The sequence below is a fragment of the Daphnia magna genome, linkage group LG10 (genome assembly GCF_020631705.1).
Source record: "Daphnia magna isolate NIES linkage group LG10, ASM2063170v1.1, whole genome shotgun sequence".
Lineage (NCBI taxonomy): Eukaryota > Metazoa > Arthropoda > Branchiopoda > Diplostraca > Daphniidae > Daphnia > Daphnia magna.
This window is the reverse complement of record NC_059191.1, coordinates 8,254,470-8,264,805: the sequence shown is the minus strand read 5'-3', so window position 1 is coordinate 8,264,805 and position 10,336 is coordinate 8,254,470. Positions and strand designations below refer to the sequence as shown.

Here is a 10,336-nt window from a genome sequence, read left to right as displayed (position 1 = left end):
AGGAACCACGGGTGAACATGGTCTCCACGGTATATACCGACCGTTCGGTAAGATTGCATTCCTGCTTTCCCTCTCTGTAGTCCTATCTACAAGTAGTGCCGCCAACGGCCGAAGGAGGAATTAAAGCTTCTAAACAGTTTTGACAAACGAAATTTACTGGCGGTAATTTACAAATGGTTACTACTTTGTGATAAAATCAGTGCCTCGACTTAAACTATGGATAATTTAGAAGATGAAAAGGATTTAAGAAGAGCGCTAAAGTAGCCTACGAGGAGAAAAAGCAAAGCAAAGGGGAAGATTAGGACCTAATGGTGGGACTGGAGCTGAAGGATATGGTCTTTTTAAAAAGATAGGTTGTCCCACAGCAGATATACCTGCTCCTTCACAAAGTTGCCTATTGAACCTAAGGCGAAAAAATATATATACTGTGAAATCACCAGAATTCCTAACTGGTGGTTGTGCAGAAATTTTGTAACCAAAACAAGGTGCATTGAACGAGAACTTGATTTATACAAATCTAATTTCATTAATATATGTGCAGATGCTAAAAACCAGGATGGTTATGCAATCACACAAGAAGGCAATGATTCAAACACCAACAGGAGTTAGTATTTTGTTCCTTTTTTGTTTTGTCCATCGTCACTAACACTTTCTGTCTAATCTGGCCACTCTAAAATGAGGTTGAAGAATTCAGATGAGAGATTGAAATGCTTCTCTTGTAACTATAGGCATGACCAAATTTCTATGATAGAACTTGGTTGAAAGGGAAAATTCATGCTGGTGGGTTATCACAGAAACACATACTCTCGTTTTATTAAGCAAGCTTTTCAGGGTATGCTTATGTATATTTCAATTCCTATCTTGCTTCGATGCACATTCCTGATTTATGCCCAGAATGTGATTGCATTTCCTTTTAAAGACCGTTCCACTATCAACTATTCGGAGGGTCAGGCTCTTCTCCGTCTGAGTGTCCATTCAAATGGACATGTTGTAAAAGGTGTAAAATTATGTGTGTATTTGAATAGTGATATTTTTTTAAGCCGTTCCAGGACCGTTACATATCCTCCTGATTTGCTGACTGTGCTGAACGGTTCTTATTCATTCGTATATTGTAACAAAGTGTTAGTTCTTTTTTTGTAAGATACATGAATAATTTCATAGATAAAATGTGTTGTTTGATAGACACTAAAACTAGTCATATCCCGTGAATTTCATTTAATCGACACCTAGATGCTGATGCAGCGTTATTTGAAAGAAAAATGCAATCTTTTTCTTTAGCTGGAGATGATGATAGCAGCTCCTCCGTTCATCAGATGAAGATCATTTCAGCTATCGCTGAGGAAAGATTGAGAGTATTGAAATGTGAATAATAAATTGATAATAATTTTAAACTCTCATTACCTTGTTGTTATTATTCGTTTTTTTATAAATATTCAGAATGATTGTAAAAAGCAAATATGTAATTGTTTTTTTTTCACTGTTGCAGGTGTATCGAAACACATTTGTATTTCCACCATTAAAAATGCCGATGCTGTACCATTTTGTTTCTTTTTAAGGTTTTTTGATAATATCACGTGGGAATTATTTTAATGCATCAAGATGCACGTTTTAAAGATTCTAAAAACCTAGTAGTTAGTGTAATCTATAACGGATGCAGTTTTCATCTTGACTATCCAAACTAAGCAAAATCAAATTATTTGCGACTTAGTTATAGGTGTAACGTCATAAATGTTATAGAATGGATAGTCTTAAAGATCTATCATTCTATAAAATTTGAAACAAATTGAAAACAAAATTTAAAGAGTTTTACTTTTCATTTTTCGGTTATGCCGAGTACTGCGGTGAACCACAAAAACGGAAAAGTAAAACTTCTTTTGAAATTTTTTGTTTTCAATTTTTTGTTTCAAATTTTATAGAATTCGATAGATCTTTTCAAAGCTATCCATTCTATAACATTTATGACGTTTACACTTATAACTAAGTCGCAAATATTTTTTGATTTTGCTTAGTTTTTGGGGTGGGATGAGTCAAGATGACAAAACTTTGCATGCTCGTTTGGGCATTTATCCTGATTACTTGCTAACTACTAGGTTTTATCTTTTAAACCCGTGCATCTTTTGATGCATTAAATCAATTTTCCCACGTGATATCAAAACCTTTAAAAAGTAACAATCAGCCAGCATCTGGCCATTTTTTGGTGGAATACAAATGTGTTTCGATACACCTTGCGTAACACTTAAAACCATTAGCATTATTTTGCTTTTTTAATAATCATTCTTGAATATTTATAAGTAACAACGAATAACTCAACAACAAGGTAATGAGAGTTTAAAAATGTATTATCAATTTATTATTCTACATTTCATTACTCTCTTCCAATCTCTTCCTCTTCAGCTGATGAGCCTTCCGAATTGATCTTCATCTGATGAACTGGAGGAGCTGGTATCATCATCTTCCGTTCTTAAGAAAACACTGATTTGGCAATTTTTCTTTCAAATAACGCTGCATCAGCATCTAGGTGTCGATTAAATCGAAATTTTCCGGGATATGACTATTTTTAGTGTCTATCAAAACAACACATTTTATTCTATGAAATTATTCATTGTATCTTACTAAAAATAAGAACTTAACATCTTTTGTTACAATTGCGATGCACGTAGATCCTGAAACTAACTGAACCGTGCTCTTCTCGCACAGTCAGCACAATCAGGAGGGATATGTAACGGTCCTGGAACGGCTGTAAGCGTAAAAAATATCACTATTCTTGTATATCTACCTCACATAATTTTTACTTACCTTTTTCTACACATGTCCATTTGAATGGACACCTCGGACGGTAGAAGCCTGACAATCTCTCCGAATAGTTCTCGATAGTGGAACGGTCTTTTAAAGGAAATGCCCAATCACATTCTGGGCATAATTGGCATGGCATGTTGCATCGCACAGCAAGATAGGAATTGAAATATGACAATTAGCATACCTCTCTCCGAAAGAGCTTTGTGCTTAATAAAGCTGAGGTATGTGTTTCTGTTGATAACCCACCCAGCATTGACATTTTCTCCTCTTCAACCAGTTCTATCATATGAAATTTGGTCATTGCCTGTGATTGGGTTACAAGAGAAGCATTTTCAATACTTGCTTCATCTTGAATTCTTTCAACCTCATTTTTAGAGTGGCCAGTTCTAGCGAAAGTAGTTAGTGTACGATGGACAAAACAAACAAAGGAACAAAATACTTACTCTTACTTTTCTGTTGGTGTTTGAATCTCATTGCCTTCTTGTGTGATTGCTATAACCATCCTTGGTTTTTAGCATCTGCACATATATTAATGTAAATTAGATTTGTATAAATCAAGTTCTACGTTCCATGCTTACCTTGTTTTTGGTTCAATTTTCTGCCAACCACCAGTTAGGAATTCTGGTGATTTCACAGTATATATATTTTTTCGCCTTGGTTCAATAGGCAACTTTGTTGAACTATATCTGCTTGTGGAACAACCTATCTTTTTAAAAGACCATATCCTTCGCTCCAGTCCCCCATTAGGTCCTAATCTTCTCCCTTTGCTTTGCTTTTTCTCCTCGTGGCTACTTTGCGCTCTTCTTAATCCTTTTCTCTTCTAAATTATCCATATTTAGTCAGGCACTGATTTTATCCAAGTAGTAACCATTTGTAAATTACCGCCTAAATTTCGTTTGTCAAAACTGTTTGAAGCTTTTAATTCCTCCTTCGGCCGTTGGCCTACTTGTAGATAGGACTCAGAGAGGGAAAGCGAATGCAATTTACTGAACGGTCGGTATATACCGTGGAACCATGTTCACGGGTGACAGCTATGAGAGAAAGAGTTTGTAAATGCTTGTAAAGTGTTTTTATAAAATAGATTTATTAATGAAACAGTCTGTTGATTGGAAGGGGAAACGGGTATTAGGACTATACAGTTTTAAAAGACTCTTCCCTTAAGAAAATTTGCAGTTGTGGACTTTCCTTAAATGACTCTTCTTTAGATCAATTGTTTTCACCAGTTCTAGATTGATTCTGCAATAATCAACTTCACATCCATAAAGCCATGAGTGTAGATGAAGTAAAAAATTTATTACTAAAAAAATTGATATTTTAGGTTATTGATTGCAGAGTCAGAGACCAATGTGTGGAATCTGAAATTCTCTCTCACGAAACCCCAGCTATCCTTCTGATTCAACAAGGGTATAAAGCAATTATAATTTCAGGAGGTAATCATTGAAACCAAAAAAAAATCACAGAAATTTTTAGTTGTATTTTTTGCTTAATGTTATTGTTGCACTTAAATTTTGAAAACGAAGAAGTGTATGCATATGTTCACGGTCAATTTAATGAAATGATTGAGCCAAAAATGAATTTTACATTACTTTTGTACAGGTCCCAACTCAGTTCACGCAGTGGATGCCCCACTATACGACCCAGCAATCTTTACTGGCAGTCTTTCAGTGCCGGAAATTTGTTATGCATGCAAATACTCAACAAGGAATTAGGTAACCAATTCTGTTTTATCAAATTTTTATTATTCAAATCATTTAACAGCATTATTTAACATGGCTGAAATAACAATTATGTCATAAAAAAAAATAGAACGTTTATTTTATTTTATTTTATTTTGTTTGTTTTTTTCGTTCATTTGAGGTGGAACGGTGAAGAGAAAAGATGTTTGCGAAGATGGGCAATTCGAGATCCAAATAGAAAAGGAGTGTCCATTGTTTAAAGGCTAAGAGACTCGGCAAATTGTGTTACTGACCCGTGGTGACAGCGTAGAGAAGGTTGCAAAGGGGTTGCGTTGCGTCGCAAAATCTTCACGTCATATTATTTCCGCTATTGCTGATACTCCGTCTTTACGTAGTCCAGTTCCATGATTTGACTGAAAACGGTATCTTGGTTCCCTTTCCATTGAGTGAGAAGTGAGAAACATTGATCTTAATGGCTGGTGTAAACTTACAGGACGAAAAATGTGACATAACTTCTTGTTCGACATCTGTGGATTGTAAGGACGTTTCACATTGGAAGAACGCGAGCAGCTGTGTATCGATTACATTCGGCGTACGGTTGAACGTGATAAGATCGTGCTCATGTTGGTAAGAGGCGGAGTCGATTCCGCCGTTTGTGCTGCCCTTCTCCACAAAGCACTTCTACAGGGTGATGACTCGTCGCGAGTGCAGGCCATCCATATCGACAACGGTTTTCTGCGTAAAGATGAATCCGAGCAGGTCGTCAATAGTTTACAGCAACTCGGGCTCAATCTTCGGTTAATTTTTCTGGACCGTTCAGAATATTATGATTGGCCAAAATGTGATACGAGATTAATTGGTGCGTTGTCGTGTCACATCTCAATTTCTACGGTTTACAATACTTGTTCTATGACCGAGTTCTTTTACAGACAGGGGCTTCTTATATTTTCTTCTTACCGGCGATTAGATTTGATGTTTCGAATTGTTTTAGGTTGTTAAAGCAAGTTTGACTTTCTACGATGCTTCCACCAACGTGCATGGTATCCAAACTTTGTCGTTGTGTCGGACTGTTAATCCCTAAGAAATACGTGGAATTATTGGCGATATGTTTGTTAAAGTGGCAGATAGAACGGCTAACGATTTAAATCTCACTTGGTATAATCTATTTCTCGGACAAGGTATCAACCTTCTTTTTTGTTTTTGTTTTGCATATTTTATATTGCCTAATATTCAGTGTCATCATATATGAAAATATTACAGGTACTTTGATGCCGGATTTAATTGAGTCCTCTTCGCATATGGCTTCTTCGCTCGCTGATGCTGTAAAGATTTATCATAATGATTCCGAAATGGTTCGTCAGTTGCGCCTTCCCGGTCGTATTGTAGAACCTCTTTAAGGTTATTGCATTAAGGTGTTTCCTACGTTATGGCATTCCAACAAGATCTTTACTCTTTTTGCAATTTTTCCCAACATGATGATGATGAAGTAAGGGAATTATGTCGCGAGCTGGGTCTGCTCGCAGAATTAGAGGTCATCCGTCATTTAACGTCATCCGTTTCCTGGTCCCGGTTTGTTAATTCGAATTAGTTGCGCTGAAGAACCGTTCATGGAAGTTGATTTCGGTGAGACGCAAGTGCTGATACGGAGGATGTTCGATTATGCGAACATGGCAACCAAGGAACATGCCTTGCTCAATCGGATTGAAATCACGAGGTCGGAAGAAGAGCGTCTTCTTCTGGAAGAACTGTCCCGTCACAACCAGTATGTTGCCACGCTACTGCCTAGTCGCACTGTAGGTGTTCAGGTAAAGAGCTTCGAAATTTAGTCATTTTGTTGGCGGAGTTTTATAAAGATTCATTAAGATCTTCCTTGCAGGATGATTGCCGAACTTATAGCTATCGCGTAGCACTGAGCTCTGATCAGACACAACCAAACTGGAATGATTTAGCCACCTACGCCCGCTTAATACCGCGTGTGTTCCATAATTTCAACCGTGTTTGCTACGTATTCGGAAAGGCTGTGCGTGAATCGGTGACAGACGTTACACCTACCTTCTTGACGAGTAACATTTTGGCGACTTCAAGGAAAGCCGATTATTTGGCAAATAAAATATTTCGGGATTCGTTTTCTCCAAGAGGTACGTAAATAGTGGTACATTTTTTAAACGGATCTTGCTGTAAACATGAATACTGCTTATTAGGTTGGAGACAAGATGGTTGAAGCCGTTTTAACTGTTCTAGGGTCTTGTATGACCTGACAGCGAAACTAACCGCAAAAACGGAGTGGGAAGGATTTGATTTACGAACGTTGCTTAGGCAAATTATCTCCGCACTCTTTATAGCACACGGATACAGAGTTGTATCATTGACCAGATTCAGTTGGGAAATATTATGAACAGAATGGAATATCTTCATATACTTTTGAAATGGAAAAATCAATCAGCTTTGTCGTTTCGTGAAAATCTCTTAAAATGGCTTTATAAGAGGAGTTCACGTGATGACTTATTGACAATTCCCTAAATATACATGCACACTTGTGGAAAAGAATGGGTGCATTTGTTTTTCGTCGAACTAGGTGGGTTGTTGTTCCTCTCCCTTGTAAAACTACCATTTTAGCCTAAACTAATAACTATCATTGAGCCTTGCGCAGTCTAGCTGCATCCAGCCAGATACGAGTAGAACCCGAAACATTGTTTAGACGAATACTGTCAAATTTCGGTTGCATGTTTTCACTAGATACCAAGTAAGTAAAGGAGTTTAATCGTGTTAAATGTATAATTTTTCGATTCAAGTCTATTTAGGTGTCAGAACTGAAATATGTACTTTTAAAACATTTAAAGCACCGCATAGTTATTATTAAAAATACTTTACTTTTACAACTATCAAAATCTTTTAAACCATTTAAATCAGAACAAAGCTCATTTTTTAGATTAACAGAATTTCAACTTCCGGTTTTACTTCCGGCATTAAAATGCCAAATAACTCCTTATTTAAAGGTCTAACAGAAAAAAGATTCACATTTTCGTGATCCTCGTTGAATTCGGGATCGACTGCATATGTTAGCTCCAAATACCCGAAAATTGTCAAAAATCGCAATTTTTCCTGAGTTCATGAAAAATCGCGATTTTGGTCAAATCCGACTTTTGTCTAAAACACGTCATTCCAACCCTAAATTTGATAAGGATCACGAAAATTCTACTCGTTTTGTTGTGGAATCACTATTTACGGAAATATTTGCTACTTCCGGCTACTTCCGGGAAATTTTCGTGACAATTTGAAAAAAGTAAAAAATGAGCTGTATTGTTGTAACAATTTCAACTACTTTTCTTGCATGCGTTAGGGTGGTGCAGCTATTATTCTGTGTTTTTTTCGCTATCAACAGTACAGGCTGACCCTATGAGCAACGACAGTTTTAGCTACAAATGTTTTAGCACCTCGTCTTGCAACTAGTAGTTAATATTCTCGGTTTTTATGTTTTAAATTGAAATTCAACTATTTGAGATCAGTAAAGTTCAAGCACTTAAAAGCAAGAATTGTACTGATTTCAAAGTAACGGCTATTTTCTTTGGGTTTCAGGAGTAGAAACTAGATGGCGTTTATGTGCATCTATGATAAATATTACGAGTGACGTGACGAGTGGGGTGTTTGTTACGTTTACCTGTTTAGTGTTTCAAAGGATTTTTCATCAAATAATAATGGTATGATATAATCTGTTCCGTATTGCTATCGTTGTGTATGTATTGAAAATAGTGATGGCGATATATCGCGAAGTATAGACATTCGATATATCGATATCGGTATCTATATTTTACAGACTTATCTGTATCGGTTATGTTCGATAACTTTACGCACCGAGAGCGCATACAAATCTAATGCCTTGCATTAGTTGTACCAGTATGGTATAACGGTATAGCTCTAGTCTGTGACCATCGAGGTTCAACGTTCGAATCTTAGTGCAGTAAAAAATAGTAAAATCTGCTATGTGTTGATTTAGTATTTTTATCGATAATGAACCTCTAGTTTCACACAACGTTAACAGTGAAAGAACTTGATGGGAATTTAAGATTTGGGCACTGTTAAAAAGAGGGGGTGAATTCCAGTGAAGATGGCGGAAGAGCCGGAGGGGCTGGAAAATAAAACAAAGAAAAATTTGTTTCACCCCAAGAGATGTTAATCCTGAGGAACTACGAGCATTATTTCGGTGAACGATGTGGCGTTTCTGTTCGTGTATTTAGCGTAGATGGCGTGGTTTCTATATTTACGATTCATCGTTATCGTAGTAAACGTTCTTATCTAAAGAACCGTTTTTTCATCGTATTCCAACACTAGGGCTGACGGCCCCAAAGCTAAGTCGGGTAAAACATAAGTAAGTGACAGATCACTAATAAATAGGATTGCATTTTGTAACTATGCCAAGGTAACAAGCCATCTTCTGGTACAAATTCTAGGGCTTACACCTTAGTTGTTACTGGTTGTCTGCTGAATGTAGACTGTGTTCTATATTAAACATTCTCTTGGTTACAACACTAAAATATGCCACTTTTTAGTGCCAACCTGAGAGACACTTTTTTTCACGATTACTTGCATGGAACACTCGATTGTTGTTAGAAGGTGGATTGTCACCAGACATCCTTTGAATGGTATAATATGTTAGTATGGTATTTCTTTCAGTTAAATTTTCTGTCACACAATGTTTTCATTCTCCAGGTACACCCACTATCAGCAGCCTTACAGTGTGCTTCATAAATACATCAACCCCTGAGATTGTTGGAAATGGTGTTTTTGTTCTCCACTTTTATTATCCACATGCAATTTTCACACTACTTCATTACCTTCATGGTAATTCATGTTATGTCAGTTGTTTGAGTTTGGTTAGGAAATTTTTTAGGAAATTTTTATCTACTTTAGGAAAACCAGGTGTGATATTATATCATCCTGAAAAAAGGATTCTGGAAATTGGTGATTTCTAATATACAGCTGGTTTTCAGATTTATTTTTACATGTTCAAAATAGACCTGCATAAATTTTTTGCTGTCATACAAGCAAATAATGAGTTTAATATATTTACATTTCAGAATGAGCTTCCAATTTGAAGTTGTGAGTGATTTATCGGATTATGGATTCCTACTTTGAAAATCAAATTATTTCCTTCTAAAAATGGATTTTGAAGTATCGTACATGTGGTATTATGTACTTGATGATGTAAGTACCATTGTGTGCTGCATAATGTTATTACTTAATGGAATCAGTTCATTCAATTGTAACCTATTTTTGTATTCAAAATATAGATCTTCGCGAAGCCTTTAATTGACGTTTTACTAAAAAATTCCCATGGAAGGTATTTGTTACAGGCAGATAGATATTAAGAATTTTTAACTGAAAATTTTTTTTTTTACCTTCAGGAAGTTCTTTCAGGATCTGTTATCGACCGTCTATGTTATGCAGTAATTGGATCTGCAGTTTAGTTAGAAACTTAGAAATGTGCTCAGCATAGAATTTATGTAAGACAATTTTCTTAATTTGCTTCAAGGATTGTTTTATATTGATATGTGCTTGTTTTGTTTTGTTTTTGTTTCAACCTAGATGAAAAATGATATTTGATTGGAAAAAGTTCCTGGTTGAGACAAGAGATCAAAAAAATGATACTGTTTAGAAGGACGACCGGCAATTTCAAGATTCATTTATTTCCTTCCACTATTTTTATATATTTTTTAAATTGAATTGCATATCTGGGCTCCCTTCTTTTCTGTGGCCCCGTTTCCCCTTGACTTGTGATAAGCCCGTAGGGGGTCATGCCCCTACTGTGATCAGCAGCAAAGGTTGTGAGTGCGCTGTCCGGAAAGGGGACGTGGGGGTCCTCAAGT

The 10,336-nt window shown here is 36.3% G+C and overlaps 1 long non-coding RNA gene across 10 annotated transcripts; it reads left to right on the top strand.

Moving 5' to 3' along the window:
* The first annotated feature begins 3,790 nt into the window (after window positions 1-3,790).
* LOC116932226 lies at window positions 3,791-10,277 on the top strand. 10 transcript variants are annotated; one of them, XR_006651749.1, is made up of 12 exons: window positions 3,791-4,226; window positions 4,393-4,505; window positions 4,654-4,894; window positions 4,966-5,331; window positions 5,464-5,650; window positions 5,733-6,277; window positions 6,349-6,610; window positions 6,674-7,215; window positions 9,548-9,674; window positions 9,761-9,810; window positions 9,875-9,973; window positions 10,056-10,277. It is a non-coding gene; the product is annotated as an uncharacterized LOC116932226 (long non-coding RNA). The 10 variants fall into 10 exon arrangements; XR_006651747.1 differs by having other exon boundaries at window positions 5,402-5,650; XR_006651746.1 differs by having other exon boundaries at window positions 4,966-5,650; window positions 5,733-5,870; window positions 5,960-6,277.
* The last annotated feature ends 59 nt before the right edge of the window (window positions 10,278-10,336 follow it).